This window comes from Camelus bactrianus, chromosome 35 (assembly GCF_048773025.1).
Source record: "Camelus bactrianus isolate YW-2024 breed Bactrian camel chromosome 35, ASM4877302v1, whole genome shotgun sequence".
In the NCBI taxonomy this organism is placed as follows: Eukaryota; Metazoa; Chordata; class Mammalia; order Artiodactyla; family Camelidae; genus Camelus; species Camelus bactrianus.
In genome coordinates this window covers 22928998-22952846 of record NC_133573.1, presented here as the reverse complement: position 1 = coordinate 22952846, position 23849 = coordinate 22928998, and the positions used below count along the sequence as shown (strand labels likewise).

The following is a 23849-nucleotide window of genomic DNA, read 5'->3' as shown; positions in this document are numbered from 1 at the left end:
ACAGTGCCCTGGCCTGCAGCTCTAGCCTATCATTAAGTCTGAGAAATACAATGGAGAAAGGGATGAAACACTGAACTGCCTCTGGGTAGAAGTGAGGACACCTGCATGATCAGTGCATAGGCTCATTGTGACCAAACACAAGCCTCACTAGCTTCAATGCTCACCCCTTTGGGGACAGAACACACACTTAAGGCTCTGTTTCACCTATTGATCCTAACCCTCAGAGCTTCTACTCCAACAACTGGGGAGCAGACCCCACTCCCAACAGGACTGTGACAGCCATAGCAAATAGGGGGCCCCACCCAGCTTCCAGTGCAGGTAATGTCACCACACACCAATTACACCCCCTATTAAGGAGATAATGGCCAGCACACTCTGCAGAAAGACATGGCAGGCATTGATACCAAAAACAGCCTTTGCACCAAAAATATTGGACTCACACTATCTACACAGGGAGGCTGCTACATAAAAACAGCCCTTCAAGACTACAGTAGATAAGTGTTTCTCCTAAATTCATAGAGACAGAGAAATTTAAGTAAAATGAAAAACCAGAGGAAATAAACCCAATTAAAAGAGCAAGAGAAATCCCCTGAAAGAAAAAATGAAACAGATCTGTTTAGTCTACTAGACTCCCAAGTTCAGAAAGACGGTAATAAAAATGCTAAAGGAATTAAGAAAGCTTATCAATAGAAATGCAGATCACTGTACAAGGAACTAGAAGCTATAAAGAAGAATCAAGCAAAATTAGACAGCTGCCAACGTAAAAATTGAGCTAAAAGCAATGAATAGCAGACTGAATAATGCAGAAGAATGATTAAGTGATCTGGAAGATAGAATAATGGAAATCATCCAATCAAAATAGCAGACAAAGACAAAAATAAAAAAAAAATATGAAAGCAACATATGAGATCTATGGGATAATATAAAAAGTATGCCAACCTACACATAATAGGGGTTCCAGATAGAGAAGAAACAAGGATCAAAATGTATTTGAAGAAATTATGGCTCAAAACTTCCCAAGCCTAAAGAAGGAAACATATCCAGATACAGGTACCACAGAGGGTCCCAGACAAGATGTACCCAAACAGATCTGCACCAAGACATACAATTAAAATGGCAAAAGTTAAAGATAAATGGAGGATTCTAAAGGCAGCAAGAGGAAAACAAAGAGTCATTTACAGGGGAATCCCCATAAAGCTATCAGCTGATTTCTCTACTGAAACTTTGCAGTCCAGAGGGGAATGGAATGATATATTCCAAGTCCTCAAAGGAGAAAACCTGCAACCTAGGATACTCTACCCAGCAAGATTTTCATTTAGAATAGGAGAAACAAAGAGTTTCTCAGCCAAGCAAAGACTAAAAGAATACAGCAATTCTAAACCTAACCTAAAAGAAATTGAAAGGTCTTCTCTAAATAGAAAAGAAGCCAAAATCTATAGGAAAGGGAAAAACACAACAGGAAAGGCAAATATATGAAAATACTGAAGATCACTTAAATAAACCAGTACATTGATTAAAAACAATTTTAAAAATTGTAAAAAAACCCCTGTAATTAACAGTCAGAGGATAAACATGAAGATGTAAAATAGGATATCAAATCACAAAGTGTGGGGGAGGGGAATAAAAATGTAGATCTTTTAGAATATGTTTGAACGTATATGACAATCAGTCTATAAAAAGCAGATATAGTTATAGGTTAGCATACTTGAAAACCAAGATAACCACAAATCAAAAACACACAAGAGACTCACAAAAACCAAAAAGAAAGGAACTCAAGCATAATACAAAAGAATACCATCAAACCACAAAAGGAAAAACAAAGAGAAGAAGAAAGAAGAACCATAAAATCAACTAGAAAACAAGGTTTAAAATGGCACTAAGTGCATACTTAATAATTACTTTAAATGTCAAGGGACTAAATACTCTGATCAGAAGACACAGAGTGGCAGATCAGATAACAAAACAAGAATGTACAATATGCTGCCTACAAGGGACTCACTTTAGAGCAAAGACACACAGAAACTGAAATTCACTTTGCACCAAAAGATGGAGAGGATGGAAAAAGATATTTTATGCAAATGGAAACAATTAGAAAGTGGGGGTAGCAGCATTTGTATCAGACAAAATAGACTTTTAAAAAGAGTCCATACAGAAAGATAAAGAAGGATACTATATAGTGATAAGGGGGTCAATACAAGAAGAGGATATCACAGTCATTAATATATAAGCACCCAATATAGGAGCACCTAAATATATAAAACAGATACTAATAGACATTATAAAGAGAGAGATTGATAGGGATACAATATTAGTAGAAGCCTTTTACACCCCACTAACATCAATGGACAGGTCTTCAAGACAGAAAATCAGTAAAGTAGCAGCCTAAATGACACAACAGTTGGACTTAATTGATATTTACAGGACACTACATCCAAGAAAAACAGAATACATACTCTTTTTAAGCATGCATGGAACATCTTCTGGGATAGACCACATGCCTGAACACCAAACAAGCCTCAGTATATTTAAGCAAACAGAAATTACTGCAAGAATCTTTTCTGACCACAGCAGTATGAAACTAGAGATCAAACACAGAAAGAAAAAAAGAAAAATGATTCCATGGAGTCTAAACAACATGCTAATAATAATAAAAAATAAGGTCAATGGTGAAATCAAAGAAGAAATCCGAGAATACCTTTAAAAAAAATGAAAACATAACTTTACAAAATCTATGGGATGCAGCAAAAGCAACACTAAGAGGGAAGTTCAAAATGATAACGGCCTTCCTCAAGAAACAAAAAACATCTCAAATAATCTGACCTACCAACTAAAAGGATTAGAAAAAGAAAAAGCAAAACCCAAAGCCAACAGAAGGAAGGAAATAATAAAGATTAGAGAGAAAATAAATAAGAGATCAAAAAGCAGTAGATAAGATCAATAAAACCAAGAGCTGTGTTTTTTAAAGAATAAATAAAATAGACAAACCTCTGACCAAGCTCACCAAGAAGCAAAGAGAGAGGACTCAAATAAAATAAGAAATGAAAGAGGAGAAGTAACAGCTGATACCACAGAAATACTAAAGGTCATAAGAAACTACTGTGAACAGTTATGTGCGAACAAATTGGACAACCTAGAGGAAATGGACAAGTTTCTAGAAACATACAGACTGCCAAAATTGAATCAAGAAGAAACATAATTTGAACAGATTGATCGCTAGAAGTGAAATAATCTGTAACAACAACAACAACAACAATAATTAAAAAAAGAAAAACTCCATGTATACAAACGTTGAGAACTGGCTGGCTTCACTAGGGAATTCTACCAAACATACAAAAAAGAACTTATATCTGTTCTTCTCAAACTATTCCAAAAGATTGAAGAGGAGGGAACATTCCCAAAGTCATTCCATGAAGCCACTATCACCCTGATACCAATCCCAAAGGCACTACAAAAAAAGAAAATTACAGGCCAATATCTTCGATGAATATAGATGTAAAAGTCCTCAACAAAATTGTGGCAAACTGAATCCAACAATACATAAAAAGGATCATACCCCACCATGAAGATGGATTCCTTCCTGGGTGGGAGGGGTTGTTCAGCATATGCAAATCAATCAGTGGTGTTGGAAAAACTGGACAGTCACATGCAAAAGAATGAAACTGGACCACTATCTTATATCATACACAACAATTAACTGAAAATGGACTAAAGACTTGAATGTAAGACCTGAAACCATCAAACTTGTAGGAGAAAACACAGGTAGTACGCTCCTTGACATCGGTGTTTGCAATTCTTTTGATTTGACACCAAAAGTAATAATAAATAAGTTTGAGTACATCAAACTAAGAAGCTACTTACTACATAGCAAAGAAAAGATGACGTATGGAATGGGAGGAAATAGTTTCAAATCATCCCTAACAAAGGATTAATGTCCAAACTATATAAGGAACTTACGCAGCTTAAAAGCAAATAAACCCCAAACAATTCAACTAAAAAATTGGCTGAGGATCTGAATAGACATTTTTCCAAAGAATACATACAGATGACCAACAGATATATGTAAAGATATTCAACATCATTAATCATCAGGGAAGTGCAAAAGAAAACTGCAGTGATATAAGTATACATTTGTTAGCATGGTTATTATCAAAAAGACAGGAAATAAAAATGTTGGCAAGGATGTGGAGAAAAGAGAATCCTTGTGCACTATTGGGAGGAAGATAAATTGGTGTGGCCACTCTATAAAACAGTATAGAGCTTCCTGAAAAAATTAAAAATAGAACTATCATATGATCCAAACACTCCACTTCTGAGTATTTATCCAAAGAAAATGAAAACATTAACTCAGAAGGATACATGCATCACCATATTCATTGTAACATTATTTACTAAGATATGGAAGTAAGTGTCCATTGACATATGAATGGGTAAAGAAAAAAAAATATATATATACATATATACAGTTTACACACACACACACAACGGAACATTACTCAGCCATAAAAAATAATGAAATCTTAACCATTCGCAACAACACAAATGGATCTTGAGGGTGTTATAAGTCAGACAGAGAAAGGCAAATACCGTATGATCTCAGTTATAGGCAGAATCTAAAATAAAAAGCCAAAAAAACAAATCAACCAATCTCATAGACACAAATAACATACTTGTGGTTGTCAGAGGCAGAGGGTCACAGTTGGGCAAAATGGGTGAAAGGAATCAAAAAATACAAACTTAAAGTTAAAAAGTAAGTTTCAGTGATATAATACACAGTATGGTGACTATAGTTAATAATACCATTTTGCATATTTGAAAGTTGCTAGGAGAATAAATCTTAAAGATTCTTACCAGGAGAAAAAAACTTTATGGTGATGGGTGTTAACTAGACTTATTGTGGTAATCACTTCACAATCTATGCAAATATTGAATCATGTTGTCCACTTGAAACTAATATAATGTTCTATCTATTATACTTCAATTTATAATGAAATTTTTAAACAAATAAGGCTGAAATGATTAATGAACTGGTCAAGTTTGTTCTGTATGTACAGTTGATTTATTTTATTGCACATTCAAACCATTAAACATATGAAATCTCCAAATTACGCACTTAGAAGCCATTACTAATTTTGTCACAGATCCCAAATTAGCCAGATTGACCCACGTTGTGAACTGGAAAGAAAAGGATATTGTTTCCTTTACTGTAATTCTACTGTTTTATTAGAGTGTCACAGTGGCTACTTTCCAATCTAGTTTTGAGAATAGATCTCTTTGTCAAGCTTGGTCAATTTGGGCAAACCCTCTTCTTAAGCAGAACATAACTCAGTTATGAGGATGAAGATTCATTCCTTTTTGGAGGCCATCGAAAATTCAGAAGTTTAACTTAATGGACTCACCAAATAAAAATGTCTCAATTATAAAATTTTCTCAAGGTCTGTAACTTTTTAATACCATTGACATTCTAAATTGAATACCTGATGACACTATCAGTTTTTATTGAAACAATCATTTTGATTCATTTGAAAGAACAATTCTTTTACTTTGGTCAATCTGAATAGTCTAACATTTAAATTTTTAGATAATATAATTTACACAACAACCATATGATATGAATTAATACCATTGAAAGGTGTACATTTTGAATTAATTCTGATAAAATATCTTAAGCAAATGTCTATAAGGCTTAACACGAGTATTTGTGCAATATTCAAAACAAACTTTTATTTCTTACATTTCACAGGAATACTAATTTGTATTACCTTTTCAGATAAATATATAAACAACATGGTTTATTAATTTCAGTGCTAAAAAAATTTTAGAGTAGAAATAAGCAATAAACAGATGTCTGTCTGTTACACACACAATGAGAGGCTGTATTTATAATTTAAGGGCTATTTTCCCAGATAGAAATTATATATCTTTAAATTAATAAAAAAAATGTGAATAATGAACTGCCCCACTTTTTTCCCTTCTCCATATTCTTTATTTTGCAACCATTTTTCTACCCCACGTATGTTTAACTTATTCTGATCAATGAAATGAGGAGAAAATTTCTTACAAATATCTCTAAAAAGCCCTCAAAGTGAAACTGTTGTTTTAGAATCAAAAGGATTTAAGCTCTGACTGGTATGTTAGCTCATAACCAAGAAGGAGCTATTGAATGAGATGGGCTTGTCCTCAACTTGGCCACTACGTTCTAAATTCTGAATTACAGCACCTCATTATATAGATGGATTTAATCTTAGAAGAATGTGCTTTGTAATTTTTGATTAATGCTTTTTACTTTCTAATCTGACTAATAAAACTGCAGAAATTTACATACTAGAGAAGATTTTCTTAAAATTATGTCTTATTTTATAGAGGTGTATTTTCTTTTAATTTTACTGTCATTTACCATGAAAACTGATAGTAAAAAAATGAATTTATACACACATGAATGATAAAAGGTCTCTGTCATCCCTTTATTCTAGGACAGTGTTTGTAAAGTGTGGTTTTAGGATGACTTGAGCCATTTAATCACCTAAAGAGCTTGTTTAAAAATTTCCACCCCAACTCAGACTCATTGAATCAGAGTCACCAGGCAAGGGTGTGGCTCAGAAATATGCATACAAAACAAGTATGGTTGGTGATACTGGAGCTAATTCAGGGAGTGATCTTAAAGTGGCCCTGCTTTAGGGGCTATTACTACATTTTTTTAAGATGTGTTCTAACCAGCTTTTTAAAAATTGAAGTACAGTCAATTACAAAGTGTCAATCTCTAGTTCACAGCACAGTGTCCCAGTCATGCATATACATACACACTTGTTTTCATATTTTTGCCCATTAAAGGTTATTACAAGATACTGAACATAGTTCCCTGCGCAGCTTCTTTTTTAAAGTACACTTTGATGTCAAATGTGTATCTAGTGTATGTTTTGTGAGGCTTCTTTTTAAATTGATAATTTGTGGAACTACCCATAATGATGGCAATAATTACGGATTTTAAAATATCACTAACTTAGTCCAATTCCTGTGTTGATAGTAGGCCAAAGCTACTCAGATGTTGACTGGAGCACACACTTCAGTGACAACACTGGATTAGCCATTATACAATGCTAATATTTTCTGCTTCATTTCATGTCCTCCTTAACATAAAATTCCACTTCTCATGAAGATTCTGATATGACGCCTGCCAGTGTGTGCCCTCTGCACCTCAGCCCCAGTTACATCTCATCTTCTTATTATTCCCATTAGCTGAGAAGATGGTTTTTTTTTTTTTTTCAGTTTGTTTTAAGAAGTAGACTTTTGGTTCCCAAATACAAAATTAAAACATCCATTTTTTTCTATACAACCTCCTTTTCCCTAGACATCCCCCCACAGCCCTGCAAGAAATACTAACATGCTCATCCTGTTGAGAATCACATTTCTATTAAACACTATGTCTCAAATGAAAATTCAGATAATTGAGCATGCCATTATTAATCTTGCCATTACAATCTTTCAAGTTGTCATTATTAATCTAAGACCCAACTTAACCTACAAGATGACTCCAGAAGCCATGAGTTTAGTTCATAATGCTAGGATTCTCAGGTATCACTTGAAATTAAGAAAGATCACCATATGGTTTTAACTCCGTGACTGTCTTTTGATGATATTTTCTATGTATATCTGTCCTCTATCTGGAATCACTGTTCGGTGTTGTCTCCAGAAGCTCTCTGTATACTATTTGACATGTCAGTTTTCCATGGTCATCGTTTGCTTGTATACATCTTTATTTTTGACTATGCTCCATCCTCACATCTCCTTTAGTACCATCTTAGTCTTTAAAATGCAACCTCTTTATTTTTATCATTCAATGAGTGGACTTCCTTGCTCCTTCTCGTTCTCTACCTCCACGTTTAGCTACTACCAAGGAAACTATCATGTATGTCATCTATTCTGTAAACATTTGAATTTTGATCTTGGTTGACCTTTACCAGGTAAATTCAAAAGTTAATCTTCAATCCCTTTCAATCCCTATAAAGTCTATCTCTTTTATGTTTCAGTCTGCCCCAAAGAAAATTTAAATGGTCTTTTTAGGAATACAGAACATTCAGTAGTTCATAAAACAAGAAAAAGTAGCTAATGATCATCTAAATCCAAAAACATTATAAATCTTACTCCTAGGTGTCACAGGATTTAGGCGTTATGGAATATTTACAAGTTATATAATGACAATATTTCTTATTTGGGAGGCTGCTTATTTTATTGAAGGTCCCAAATAGATAACAGAAATCCAAAGACATGAAAAGCATGAAGGATAAGAAATAGAAAAGTGAACTGCAATTAAAATATTACAAAACTTGATATAAGAAAGTTACAGAGAGATTTTCAAAGTGATATATCAGGAAGAGAAAGTAGCAAATAGCTAAACTACTGAGGCAGTACCGAAAAGCCAATAAGGAGAAAGATTGCCCTAAAAATGATGTATGATTTAATCAGGACAACTAGAATTAAATCAGAAGGAGAGAATGCACACAGGTAGTAAAATGTGTCAGACCAAGTTCTGTAGAGCTAGGAAAAAAATGGGTTATTGGATTCTTTAATAATAAATGAAATCCTCTAAATATTAAAAAGAACAAATAGACTTTCCCAGCTATGTGCAAAAGGCATTCACCAACAATAGCACATTAGTGTTCATTAAAATTTTTTTGATGCTCTCGAAAATTTTAAAGCTTTCATTTGTTTTTAATGTACAGATTATACTGTGATTTCTCTGTCATTTTAAGTAGGTCACAGAACACGTAAATTTGAATGCTCCTTTATTTTTCTTCAGACTTTCAGTAACACTGCATATTTCAAGGAATCAGCCACAAATAATACCGATGTTCTACTGCAGAAGTGCAATGGCAACAAAACTGTAAATTCCTTACTCTGGAAAACTCAACAGGATTCTGCAGGAAATTTCAGTGTGCACTATTACTTGAAAATTTCTTTTGTTGCTCTTGTAGTTTATGTCATAGTGCTTATATCAATGTAATATTATCCTACTTATTTCCATGATATATCCTTCACACTTTCCTGTTTAATAGGATATTTTTAGATATAATCTTAAAATATAATACTGGTGATTGTATGTTTCTGTTGACAGTCTTTTTTTCTGAAATAATTTCAGTAGGATTATAAACTAAAAGGTTATTTTAGACTTGTCCTGGGAACTTCTTATGACGTTAATATACCTTATAACATATCCCAATATATTTGCTGTAGGAACATTTGTTCTAGGTTAATAATTAAAAATGGCAGAATTGGTCCTTTGTAACACAGGATTGTGCATCTTCTTCTCCTTAACGATGCTGGCTAGATCCACCTGGTTTTATTAGCAGATGCAAACTACTATATATAAAATAGATTAACGATAACCTCCTAATGTATAGCACATTCATTATCTTGCAATAACATAATGAAGAGAATGAAAAAATACACATGTAACTTAATCACTGTGCTGTACACCAGAAACGGACATTGTAAATCAACCATACTTCAATAAAAATAAAAAAGACACATTATGAAAAGAAGTCATATCCAATCTGACCATGCTATTTCCATCAACTCTATTTGAAAGTTACTTTAAACTTCTTTTCCACTAAAATGGGGACTGCCCATTAGATTACTCTGAACTAGTTTCCTCTGTATTTGTTTACTAATCTCAGTATAATAGAATTTATCCCATATTTACTTAACAGAACAGGGAACAGAAATACTGTCTTTTACTTTGAAATGTGAAACTTGATCTGCTGAGAGTCCATGTGAATATGATCTTAAGTTTGGGTTTATCTTTTCATTCTGACCAAAACAAGGGCACACTTAAGGATCCCTGAGATGACTGTGGATGACATTAGCCTGTTTATGTGGGCATGTGGAAACTTGCTGAAGCCATCAAGTTTCAGTTGACTGTACAGCCCAGTTTTCACCACACCCTTTGAATTCAAGATTTTGCATCACATTGCATAAGCAATCCTGCCTCTTGTATGTGTTGATTTTAATCATCTACATCCCATGTGAGGGTTGACCTTCATTCCTTAGTGAAAGTTCCTGCACTCATGGAAACCTTTAAAATTTCTCAAATTTAAGTAGTGTACATATGTAATTATATTGATATTAATTTTTCTTCCTAGGAATAATATGTTGTTTATAGTAAATCAACTGTATGGTAAATCAACCCTGTGGAATTTTCTTATTGAAGAAAATGAAAGAGAAACTAGAAATGGAAATACAATCTCTTATTAGAAAAAAAATTGTATTCAAGGAAGCAAAGGAGAACTTTAGGGGGAAACCAGATTACCAGGGAATTCTGAAACAAGTGACAATGAAGCCTAGGTTAGAATAAGGGCTAAACTAATAAGGATACAAAACAAAATATGCCTATTGCAAAAATCAGTGCCATGAAGAATATGTTAGCAAGTAGTCTTCCCAAGTTTTGGTGTATGTTCTGCTTTATGGATCTTTATGGATTTTACACTGTATATTAACATGAAATAAAAAATCAGGTTAAATTTCATCCAGCATTCAGCATTGTATCCATGTCCAGGCAACAGAAAAAAAACTCAGTTTTATCTACATACTAACCATGTAAATAAATATAAATCCCTTAGGACACAGGCATGTATTAATATCTTTTTTTCACTTGCTGATATTTTCTTTTACAGCTCGTTTATTCATCCTCACATGGACTAGTTATATATTACTGTCCTTATTGAAGTAGTCTCAAATGTATGTCAGTGGACAGATGGATAAACAAGTGATAGATAGATAGATCATATTTTTAGTTATTATTTAGCCTTACAAAGGAATGAACTTGATATATATTATAACATGCATAAACCTTGAAGACATTATGCTAAGTGAACTATAAGCCAGACAGAAGGACAAATGTATGATTCTACTTATGAGGTACCTACAATAGTCAAATTCAGAAAGACATCAAATAGAATAGTGGTCACCAGGGGCTGGGGGGAAGGGGTGGAGAAGGAATAATGGGGAATTATCTTAAAAATAGAGTTCTAGTTTTTGATGAAAAAGTTCTGAATATGGATAACGATGTTGGCTGTACAACAGTGAATATATTTTTAAAAATGGGTCACAAATTAACTTATTTACATAACAAAAACAGACTCAGAGACATAGAGAACAAACTTACAGTTACCAGGGGGTAAAGAGGGTGGGAAAGGACAAATTGGGAATTCAAAATTTGCATTTCTTGGGGAGTGATGGAAATGTTAGCTATCTTGATTGTGGTAGTGATTTCACTGGTGTATACGTCTATCAAAAGTTATCAAATTGTACATTTGAAGTATGTGTAGTTTACTGTACAGGAATCATACCCCAGTAAAAATGTTGAAAGACCTTAATTAAAAAAAATAATGAATATACTTAATGCCAATGATTTGTACACTGAAATGGTTAAAATGGAAAATTTTATTTTATGAACATTATATTACAATTTTTACCAAAGGAAGTTAGAGACCTTGAAACAGCTTCAGTCCATTTGGGATGTTAGTGTCACTTCAGGGACATGGTGAAATCCAACTAGAAAGGATGTTGAGAAGCACAGAATAATTGGATGAGAGATGAGATCACTATCAATTAACACTAAAATAGTTGCCTAATGTAATTGATCATTTTAATGACTTTTCTAAGTCAATATTTGCATATAAAGACATTTAAGGAAAATTCTACTTTAAAGAAGTGCTCAGAACATTATACTGCATTCTTTATCTGTTTACTTGTTGAAACTGGACAGATGTGAATCAGCTGAAACAGCTTTGTTTACAGAGATAAGTAGAATAAGTCAAGTGAGAAATTTAGTTGAATTATATGCTAAGATTTCTAATAACACAGGTCAACTTTCATGTATGTAGTTTATTTATATTTTAAAGGTTAAAAGTGAATAACTTTTAAAATTACGCAAGAGTGGGCTGAGCAATAGATGACAAAGCGCTTTAAGTTAAGAGCAGGCTTCATGAAGTTAATGAGTTTAAAGATACAATTATTTTATGCTATGACATTAAATTTTTAAAAGTCAGGTGTATTAAAGGTAAGAGAGCCAGTGTATTTTGTCAGTCTCAACTTCTTTATATCAAATTATACAAATGTCATCCTATTCTCTTCTCCCATATTTTCAAATAAGTTAACCTAAACATTAAATTTGATATTTTAAACTTTACATATTTTTCTGCCTGTGATACTTTAATTCTTTCAGATTAATTTATTTATTACCCTCCTTAGTCTTCAAAGTTTTCATACGGTTTAAAAAAAATGCAGGGGTGGATGTCAGCAAAAATAGAGGAAGGGCCTCCAAAAATTTGTTCTTCCATAAAAGCAACTGGCACAAATTATAAAATAAAGGCAACTGGCAGAATTATAAGAATATTTTCAGAATCCTGGAAATTAACCAAAAGCTTGCAACCACCCAAGGAGTGTTATGTAAGAAAAATGGTTGAATCTCAAGAACAGTGAGCTATTTGGCATTTTATAATGCTCTAGTTCTAGCCCTTGCTCTCCAAATCACTAGTAGCTTTTAATTTCAACATTCTGGATTCCTAGTGCGGCATGGTAGCCACTGAAGTGAGCAAATAGAGCTGAATCTCTTTCAGAGCCTATTTCCAAAATATGGTCATTATTTTTCCTGTCTAAATAGACCCACTTTCAAGGCTGACTTGGAACACATCAAGTACTAAAAGCCTTCCTTATAGTGGGGTGGAAGGCAGGTGAGGGGGCGTATTTGTTGCAAACATTTTGAGTCAAGTGCTTTTTCTTTGCAGCTGCCTGGGGAGATTGATAATATTAGGGAAAACAAAAGAGTAACCAAAAATCTTAAAAAAAGAAAACCTGGAGAATGAGAAGCCTAGTGGCTTTGAAAGACTCAGACATATTGCAGGGACTCTAGAAGGCCACATACATGTGTAGAGCTATGTGCCTGCTGAAAGACCATAGGAGACTATAATGGCTCATGTATGGCTGACCATAACGCCGTGCACAAGCAGCGAGTGGAGACTTAAGATGGGCGTCAAAACTATCAAGCTTAACAGTGAAGGTATACAGCAGACATACAAGCCCCTCAGCAAAGACAGAAAAGTTTTGGACCCTTTAAGGAAATCTGATTATTAACAACTGCTAGGCTTACCAGGTAGAGACTTAAGTGTCCACACATGACAAAGAATACAGATTTCACCCACTGTTCAAGAAAAACCACTCAAGAGCAATGGCTATAGCAGATAATAGCAACAACAAACCCTGAGGAGGGGATATAATCTGAGTTACAAGGTTGTCACATTATTTAAAATGTTCAGTTTGCAATATATGTATACACACACACACACACACACACACACATATATATATATTATGTCCATATACATATATATGACATGTAAGGTAGTAAGAAAGAATAGCCAATGCATGGGGAAAAGCAATCAACAGAAATAAGCTGAGGAAGATCAGATATTTTACTAAATGAAAACTTTAAGTCAGCTGTTTTAAGTCAGCTGTTTTAAATAATGTTCAAAGAGCTAAAGGAAACTATGCCCAACAGAGTTTAAAAATGATGAAAACAGTATCTCACAAAAGTGTTGATAAGGAAATACAAATTATAAAAAGGAACCAAATAAAAATTCCAGAGTTGGAAAGTGTAATAACTGAAAAATTTACTAGAGGGGTTCACCAAACAATCCTCAGCAAATTTTAAAATGTTGAAATCCTTTTCTGACCACATTGGTATCAATCAACAATAGAAGGACAACTGGAAAATTAACAAAATGTGGAAATAGCATACTCCTGACCAACCAATAGATCAAAGAAGAAATCAAAAGAAATCAAAATTTATCTTGAAACAAATGAAAACTGAAACAATACACCAAAATTCATGGGATGCAGGAAAAGCAGTTCTATGAAGGAAGCTTATAGTGATAAGTGCCTCTATTAACAAGACCTTAAACAACCCATCTTTATACTTTAAAGAACTAGAAAAGAAGGAACTAGAAAAGGAAGAAAAACTAAGTCTAGTTAGTAGAAGTAACAAAGATCAGAGCAAATATAAATAGAAAATGGAAAAGATCAATGAAACTAACACTTTTTTGCAAAAATAAACTAAATTGACAAACCTTTAGCTAGATTTATCAAGAAAAAGAGGGCTTAAAAATTTGTAAGTCAAAGAAGACATTGCAGTTGATACCACAGCAATCAAGTGATAAGAGACAACTATGAGTAACTGTACACCAGTACCTTTGACAGTCTAGAAGAAATGGATAAATTACTAGAAACTTATAGCTTACCAAGCCTGAATCATGAACAAAATCTAAACAGACCAACAAGAGATTGAATCCTTAATCAAAAACCTCACAACAAAAAAGCCCATAACCAGATGGTTTCACAGGTGATTTCTACTAAACACTAAAATAATTAATTAGAAATTCTCAAACTCCCCCCCCCCCAAAAAAAAAGAATAGGAAAAAATACTCCCAAACCATTTGAAGAGGGCAGCATTACTCTGATACAAAGCCAGGTAAGGATACTACAAAAAAGAAAACCACAGACCAATAGCCCAGATGAATATGGTTGCAAAATATACTCAATAAAATATTAGCAAATAGAATTCAACAGATTTCAACGATCACACACCATGATCAAGTGAGGCTTATCCCTGGAATGCAAGGATGCTTACCATATGCAAAGCAATCAATGCAATACACTAGATGAATAGAATGGAAGCAAAACCATATGATTATCTAAATGACCTTAAGACAACCACTTAGATTGTTTTAAAATCCTAAAATTCATATGAAACCACAAAAGACTTCAGATAATCAAAGCAATTTCTTCTTAAGCAGGAAGCATCACACTTAATGATTTCAAACTATATTACAAAGCTATAATAATCAAAATGTGTACTACTGGTATAACAACACATAGACCAATGGGATGGCATCAAGAGCCCAGAAATAAAGCTTATCATACACAGTCAACTAATATTTGAAAAGAGATCCTGGAGTGCTCAATGGGGAAAGGATCGTCTCTTCAAAAAAAAGCTGGGTAAACTGATATTCACATTCAAAATGTTGAAATTGGACAACTGTCTTATACTGCTCATGCAAATTAACTTAAAATGAATTAAGGACTTACATGTAACACCTGAAACCATAAGATTCCTAGGTAATACAAGGGAAAGCTTCTTGACTTTGATATTGGCAATGATTTTTTTTGGATTTGACACCAAAAGCACAAGCCACAAAAGCAATGATAGAAAAGTTAGACTACAGACTAAAAGGCATCTGCACAGCAAAGATAATGGTCAAAAAACTGAAAGGGCAACCTATGGAATGGAGATAGTATCTGCAAGCCATGTATCTGATAAGGGATTAATATCCAAAGGATATAAAGGGACTTAAAGAGCTTATTAGCAAAGAACCAAATAATTCAATTTTTAAATGGCCAAAGGACTTGAAAAGACATTTTTTTAAAGACATAAAAATGGTCAACAGGTACATGAAAAAGTGCTTAACATCACTAATCATCAGAGGAGGAATGGAACCGCAAGATATCACCTCCAACCTGTTAGAATGACTTATCAAAAAGGCTAGTGATAAATGATGGTGAGGACGTGGAATAAAGGGAACACTTGTGCACTGTTGGTGGGAAAGTAAATTGGTTCAGCCACTATGGAAACTGTACAGAGATTCCTCAAAAAGTTAAACAGAGCTGTCCCATGATCTAGCAATTCCACTTCTGGATACTTATCGAAAGGAAATAAAATCACTGTCTCCAAGAGTTATCTGCACCCCCATGTTCATTGCAGAAATATTCACAATAGCTAAGACATGGAAACAATCTAAATATCCATCAATGGGAGAATTGATTATTGATTAGAAAATATGTGTCATATAATGGAATGCTATTCCACTATAAAAATGTGAATCCTGCAGTTTTTCAACAGCATAAATGAAGCTTGAAGGTATTATGCTAAGTGAAATAAATCAGAAAGAAATACTGAATGAGCCCATTTATGTGGAAACTAAAAAGTTGAATTCATAGAAACTGAGAATAGATCAGTTGTTGTCCAGGTCTGAGGGGTGGGGATAGGAGATGTAGGTCACTGAGTACAAATTTCAAGTTGTAAAAAGAATAAATTCTGGGGATGTCATGTACAGCATAGTGACTCTAGCTAACAATACTGTATTGTATATTGAAAGTTGCTAATAGCGTAGATCTTAAATATTCCCACCTTAACAACATATTCCCACAGTAACAGCAAAGTGATAATTGAGGTGAAGAATGGATTAACCAATCTTACTGTGGTAAACATTTCTTAGTATATACTTGATTCAAATCACATTGTGCACCTTAAACTTACAGCGTTATGTGTCAACTGTATCTCAGCAGAGCTGCAAAAAAGAAATGTCTAAAGTCAGTAACTTAAGTTCCCACCTTAAAAAAAAAAAACTAGGAGAAAGCAAGCTAAATCCTAGTCAAGCAGAACCAGAATGAAGTAAATTATAAGGATTAGAGGGAAATGCAACAGAGAATTTAAAAACAGACAAAAACAAAAAAGTTGATTTTTTGAATGATCAAAATTGACAGACCTTTAGCTCAATTGACCAAGAATAAAATAGAAGACTCTAGTTAACTAGTATCAAAAATGAAAGAAGTAGTCATTACTACCAAACTTTCAAAAATAAACAAGTTTAGGGGGACATTACAAATAATTCTATGTCAACAAATTAGGTAACAAATGGACACATTTTGAGAAAGATACAAAATACCAAAATAGACTCAAAAATAAAAATCTGAAAAGTCTAATAAAAAATAAAAAGTTATTAGTAATCAAAACAACTTTCCACAAAAAAACTGATTAGTAATCAAAATGACATTCCACAAAGGATAACCGAGATCCAAGTGGCTTCATTGGCAATTTGACCAAGTTTTTAAAGAATATCAATTCTTCCAACTATTCCAAAAAAATAGAAGAGGGAATACGTCCTAACTTTTGAAGCTAGTTTTATCTTGATATCAAAATTAGACAAAAGCATCACAAGAAATACAGACCAGTATCTCTTAGCAATATGGCTTCTATACTCCTCAAAAAATACTAGAAAATTGAATCCAGAGGCTTAGTAAAAGGACTATATCCCATTACCAAGTGGAATTTATATCATGTTATCAATATAACACTATACCAATAGAATAAAAGGAACACATGCATAACCATATTGGTAGATGTAGAAAAGGAATTTGACAAAATCCAAGTCATGATAAAAAGACACTCAAAGCAGGAGGAGATGTTCAACCTGATAAAGGGCATCAGTGGTAAACCCACGGCTAACACACTTAATGATGAGAGAACTAAAGCTTTCCCTCTGAGATCAAGAACAAGACAAGACATCCACTCTCAGCAGTTTACTCAATATTGTACTGGAGGTTCTAGCCCGAGTAATCAGGCAAAAAAAGGCAGTCCTATTGGAAAAAAAGATGTTGAACTATATTTGCAGATGACATCTGACATATAGAAAACCACACAATCCACACATATTAAGAAACTATTAGAACTAATAAGTGAGTTCAGCAAGGTTGCCGGATACATGACCAATAAGCAGTCATTTGTATTTCTCTATACTAGTTGTTACTGGCTGAACTGGACCTCCCACTTCCCCTAAATTCATATGCTGAAGTCCTAATACATAGTACTTCAGAATATGACTGTATATGGAGATAAGTTCTTCAAAGAGAATGTTCTATTAAAATGAAGCTGTTAGTGTGGGTCCTAATCCAATCTGACTGGTGTCCTTACAAGAGGAAATTTGGACATAGACTTCAGGGATGCACTTAGAGCCACGGTTATGTGAGGACACGTAGAGAAGGGAGCTATCTGCAAACCAACGAGAGAGGCCTCAGAATAAACCACACCTGCTGACACTTTGATCTTGGACTTTGCCTCCCAAACTGAGAAACTGTATGTTGTTTAAGTCACCCAAGTGTGTGGTATTGTTTTGGTAGCCATAGCAAACCTAATACGCTAGCCATGAACAATTCAGAAATGAAATTAATTCCATTCATAATAGCATCAAAAAGAACACTTAGGAATAAATATAACAAAAAATACAAAGCTAATACACTGCAAACTACAAAACAGTTTTTGAAAGAAATTAAAGACTTAGATAAATGGAAAGACATTCCATATAAATGGATTGCAAAATTTCTTACTGTCAAGATGGCAAAGTCTAAATTAATCTACAGAGTAAATTTAATCTCTATCAAAATTCCAACTACTATTTTTGCACAGTAACCAAAATAGCTTGGTACTAGCACTACGATACACATATAGATCAGTGGGATAGAACCAAGAGTCCAAATATAACCCATACATCTATGGCCAATTGATTTTCAACAATGATGCCAAGTTCATTCCATGAAAAACAATTTTGTCAACAATGGCTGAGACAGTTGCATATCCACATACAAAAGAATAACTTTGGTCCCCTTCCTCACACTGAATACAAGTATTTAAACAGACAAAATGAATTAGAAACCTAAAAATGTAAGAGCTGTAACTATAAATCTCTTAGAAGAAAACAGGGTGTATGTAAGTCTTTATGACCTTGAAATTAGGAAGGTGTTTCCAGTGTATGGTATCTAAAGCAGAAACAATGAAATAAATATATAAATTGGGTTTAATCAGAATTTTAAAAAATTGCACATAAAAGGATGCTGTCAAGAAAGTGAAAAGACAGTACAAAGAATGGGAGAAAATGTCTGTAATTAATTTATCTGTCAAGAGCTTAGTGTCCAGAATAAATGAAGAACACTTATATTTCAGCAAAAAACAAAACAAAACAAAACAGTGCAATTAAAAGGGGGCAAAGGGTTTAGATAGACAGTTATCCAAAGAAGACAGACAAATGCCCAGTAAGCACATGAAAAGATGTTCAGTATCAATAATCAGAAGGGCAATGTAAATCAAAACCACAATGTGATACCACATCATACCAACCAGGATGGCTGTAATTAAAAAAAAAAGGGGGGGGGGGATAACAGAGTGTCCGTAAAGATAAGAAATCGGGACCTTTATACATTGTTGAAAATGTAAAAAGGTGTAGCCACTGTGGAAAACAGTTTGTCATTTCCTCACAAAGTTAAATAGTCACCATAGTGTCCATATATCCACATATATTGTACAGATTGTACTTGCCATTCATAGCATCATTATCCGTAATGGTTCCAAAGTGGGAACAACTCAAATGTCCATCAGCTGCTAAATATATAAAATGTAGTATATCCATTCAATGGAATATTATTTGGCAAGAAAAAGGAATACAGTAGTGATATATGCTATAGCATAGATGAACCTTGAAAATATTATGGGAAATGAAAAAAGTCAGACCCAGAAAGTTATATATTGTATGATTCTGTTCATATGAGGTGTCCAGGATAGGCAAATCCATAGAGACAGAAAGTAGATAAGTGGTTGCCAGAGGCTGGGGGGTGGGGTAGCGACTGCTAATGGGTATGAAGTTTTTTGGGGTGATGAAAATAGTTCTGAAATTAGAAGGTAGTTTTGGTTTCAAAACCTTCGGGTATACTAAAATCCACTGAATTGTACACTTTAAGCAAGCGCGCCTTAAGCTATGTATGTCAATAAAAAATTCATAGAGTGAAGATGAAAAAGAGGAAATTTACAGGAAAGAAAAACAAGACGAATGCAAGGAGAGAAAAGGGAGCGCAGAAGAAGCCCTCAGGGCTGAGTATCAGTCCTGTGGTCCCATGGAGCCGAGCACTCCAGCACTTAATATGAGCCCGTGATCTGTGCTGGGAGGGACAGCCTCCACCAGGGGCTCTGCAAAAGCACTTCGGCTGGGTCTGACACTTAGGAAACACATTTCCTAGGGTTCAGACATTTTTATCATTTCAGAAAAACCTGGGCTGACAACAATGTCCACAACAATCAGCATTTTCAGAACTTTTCTGCCTGCTCCATATTAGGCATTTTGCAGCATACTCCTTAACATTTATTTCGTTTATTAATTCACTAAGTGCTTGCTGAGCACTTGCCCATTTTCCTTTTTAGCAAAATGCAGGCATTGAATTTATCTCTGAGTATAATTGAGGAATAAGGTCTGTGTTTCTAGTATACATTGTTGCTACGTGATGAGAAATGTCAGATAATGCCCTTGTCCTTTTTAGGAGTTGCTGGGCTGCACCTTGCAGGTCTGTGAGCCTTGTAGCTGCTCAGTCCCGAGACTGAAGAAAAAGCCTGGAGACCGCAACAGAGACATTAATGATACTGGATAGGGGATCTCTCACGTCTGAAACGAAGGGTCCGGGGGTGATGGCCCACGGCGTACAACAGACAGGACCCAGCAGCCATCTTCACTACTCAGGGGAGGCCGGGGCTACCATTTACAGGGGGAAATGACATCAGACTTGTTCATCAGTTACCAGGGAAATCAGCAGCGGGGGCCACATCTGTTATAGCCCCTTAGGTTAATAAGCATCACGAGGGCATCACTTGAATATACTTCAGGTGGAGCCATTCTGGCCTAAGGATTAAAACTACTCATAGCTGGAGCAGGCAATAGGCATGTTCACATGAGTAGGGTTTAGGTAAAGCAGGGACTGGTCAAGCAGGGGATGCACAGAAAGCAAGAGAACAGGCACGCTGAGTGGCCTGACCAGACACTCCACCCCTGCTTACCCAGTACGACCCTTACAGTCTCGGTCCGCCCCTCTCCTGAGGCACCCCTGGGGTCAGGTGTGTAGAGGTGTACTGCAACTTGACACCACAAATGCGATACAGAGCCCAAGAGGCGGGCAAGCTTCGGAGCCAGGGACTTACGGGGTCAATTTTTCATGGAAACCCACAGGAGGATGACAATGGCAGCTCGCTGTGGACCCGGTGATGCCACTGTTGTTGCTCAGGCCACTAAGAGATTCTCTCCGTGCAGATGAACAGTGAAATGTAAGGTACTGAACAGGCACAATATGGGGAAGATCACGACCATTAAGCAAAACATGCAAAGGCAGTAATGGCTTTCTGAGATCACACCACCCCTCCCTGCGGTTGTTTTTGTCCTGGCCTGCGGCACCATGCCCCTGTCCACCCTCATTCCCCACAGCTGGTGTCGCATACTGGCGAGGCGGCAGGGCAGACCACAGGTTAATAGAATGCTGCCTTTCTCTAGTAGGGGCCTGGATTAATTACCTTAGTAGTCTTAGGTGGGGCCGGGTAGGAGAGAGGCGAAGTCTGTAAGTCCCTTTCTAATCCTGTTCCCCACAGGGTGGCAAAGCCAGACTACGGAGGACTCATGTGCCAGTCCCAGGGCCATCGTGTAGTATGTTTCTCTGGGGGTAGAGGAACTCTGATGGTGTTGACTAGTTGCCTCTGGGTTAACATGGCACAGCCAGTGGGATGATTGCTTCTGGGATGTTCAGTGATAGCACACGGGGCTTGACTTAGCCTCCTGGTCCACACGTTGAGAGAGTAATTTATGTAGTCCAGTTGATGATATTGGATAGGGGATCTCACACGTCAGAAACAAAGGGTCCTGGTGTGACAGCCCACCTCGTACCGCAGACAGGACACAGCAGCCATGTTCACTACTGGCGGAGGAGGCGGCTACTATTTATAGGAGGAAATGCTGTCAGGTTGGCTCACCAGTTACCAGGGAAACCAGGAGCTGGGATATGTCCCTTATAGCCCCTCAGGTTAACTACCATCATGAGGGCAGAGGCTTCCCTCTAATAAACTAGCAGGTGGAGCTATTAGGATCTAATAGCTCTACTCTAAGAATTAGAACAATCACTAGCTGGGGCGGGAGCAAGCATGTTCGTGAGAGTAGGGTGTAGGTGCAGCAGGGACTGGTTGGACGGGGATGTACGAAGAGCAAGAGAACAGCCAAGCTGAGTGACCAGATCATACGGGAGTGTACAATTCCATTTTAATAATTTGTTTTCTACTATATATTTTGAGTTGCACATTTTTTGTACTTTGCTATTTACTGGTCAAAAAACACTTTAGCTTATTAAGATTCAGAGAGAAGATAGTATAAACATGTATGCCATTTTAATGCAATGTATTATTTCATTATGAATGAGCCAAATATAATTCTATGTTAACTTCATCTAAACAGAAAATGTAGTATTGATATGAGGCTAAAAGGCATTAAGTATCTTGCATGCTAAATGTTCCTATTTGAAAAACAAGTGATGTTAACTGTTAGGTGGGTTTTTAAAAAATACTTATTTCATTCAAGACACTCTATTTATAAAATTTTTACTCAAGATTATAAAAGAGCAGAAAGCTAAAGTATCCATCAACAGTATAATGAAATCTCGGTTGACTCTGAGAGCAGAAGTCAGCCAAGATGAGCAAATGAGTCTCGTAATTGCGTACCAGAGGTCAAAAAATTAGCCCTATCAAATGAGGAGGGAGAGGAAATGCCATAGACCTAGAGAAAAAGGTCATGATATTAGTTTAGGACTGCATTAAAGCAACCCACTAGGGGCAATTTCCCTTTATCTGACAGCAATTGTAGAAAGTTTTAACAAATCCTATTAAAATGGATAAAAACCGCTTCCTGAAATAATAATAAAAAAAAGATTACAATAAATACTAAGTACCCCCCAGCCTATATTACATCTCAGTTTCTTCCAAGTGAGCATAATGTTTTCCTGAGTATCCTGTTAGCCAACTTTCATTGCAGGACAGGTCCTTGGAAACACAGCAGTGATGGAATTGGAAGTGGGATGAGTTGGGTAATTGTAATTACCTTTATGCAGATAGTATTGCATTCGGATTGTGTAACAGTGGCTCTGAAAGTTGGCATAAATAAAGGGTTGCAAACAGGTTTGAAAGCTGCACAGACACTAGCTCAGGTGCTAATGTCTGCCCAAACTTACCTGTTGGTAAGAATGATCCTGATATAGTCTTAAGATCTTAAAAGAGGGTGTTCAGTGAAGTCCAGATCTTTGTCATGCACAAAGAACTCACGTGCTGCTCCTTTGTGATTCCAATCATGCATGATGATTTAGTGCCTAGAACTAAGTAAGAAAGAGCAGCATTGTAATAAACTTGGGCTTTGGTACATTGCCTTAAATGCCAACCAATAATTATTTGTAAAAGATTACTTTTCCTCTATATTATAGCAAGTAACAAATAACTAAAGTGCATGTAGGATGGTATGTTCAGAGTGAAATGGAAAGCTCATTACTCATATAATCCTGGCTAATTAGAAGTAGTGGACTTTGGGGCCTAAATGATCTGAGTGTGCCATATATATTTCACCACAGAATAGCCTACTTCAGTTGCATAGAGAGACATTTTAAGAAGTGTCTGTGGAAAAAGTTGCATCTTCCATCTGACTTGAGACAAGGGCTGTAAGGAATGAGGTTTGTTTTTATTTACTGTAGTTATAAGAACTGAATTGCTGTTTTGTTTCATTTTTTTCCCCCACTCACTGGCTCACTTTTAGCTAACCTCTCAAGGATGATAGGCAGACTCTGCTTTCCAACTTAATATTAAACAGGTAAGTATTCCAGGTACTCGCTCAACTTCGGATGTACTGTTACATAGAACTTAAAAACTCTTAGTTGAACAGAAGTAAAAATCCAGGTTTTCTAAGTTGAGGAAGAAGACATCAACTGGTTGGGAGAAAGCTCAGGAAAGAGCAAACAACATAAAAACTGTGTGCGCATGACATATGTATACATAAAAAAATGTAATATATTATATATATTCCAAAATAAATAGCAAATTGAATATTGGATTGAGAAAAATATGTTACTCTTCCCGTTTCTTTTCTCCTCACCAGCTAAGTATTATGAGAGAGGCATTCTTTTGGAAT

General features: G+C 35.4%; 1 long non-coding RNA gene across 3 annotated transcripts in view; it reads right to left on the bottom strand.

The window, feature by feature from the left end:
- LOC123614697 (uncharacterized) overlaps positions 1-23849 on the bottom strand; it is a 33454-nt gene that overhangs the window by 8626 nt on the left and 979 nt on the right. For 2 of the 3 annotated variants that reach the window (XR_006722161.2, XR_006722159.2), the window contains exon 2: positions 22906-23046. This is a non-coding gene — a long non-coding RNA (uncharacterized LOC123614697). Of the gene's footprint in view, positions 1-11418; positions 11548-16366; positions 16398-22905; positions 23047-23849 lie in introns of those variants that run through there. The other variant, XR_006722163.2, reaches the window with a different exon arrangement.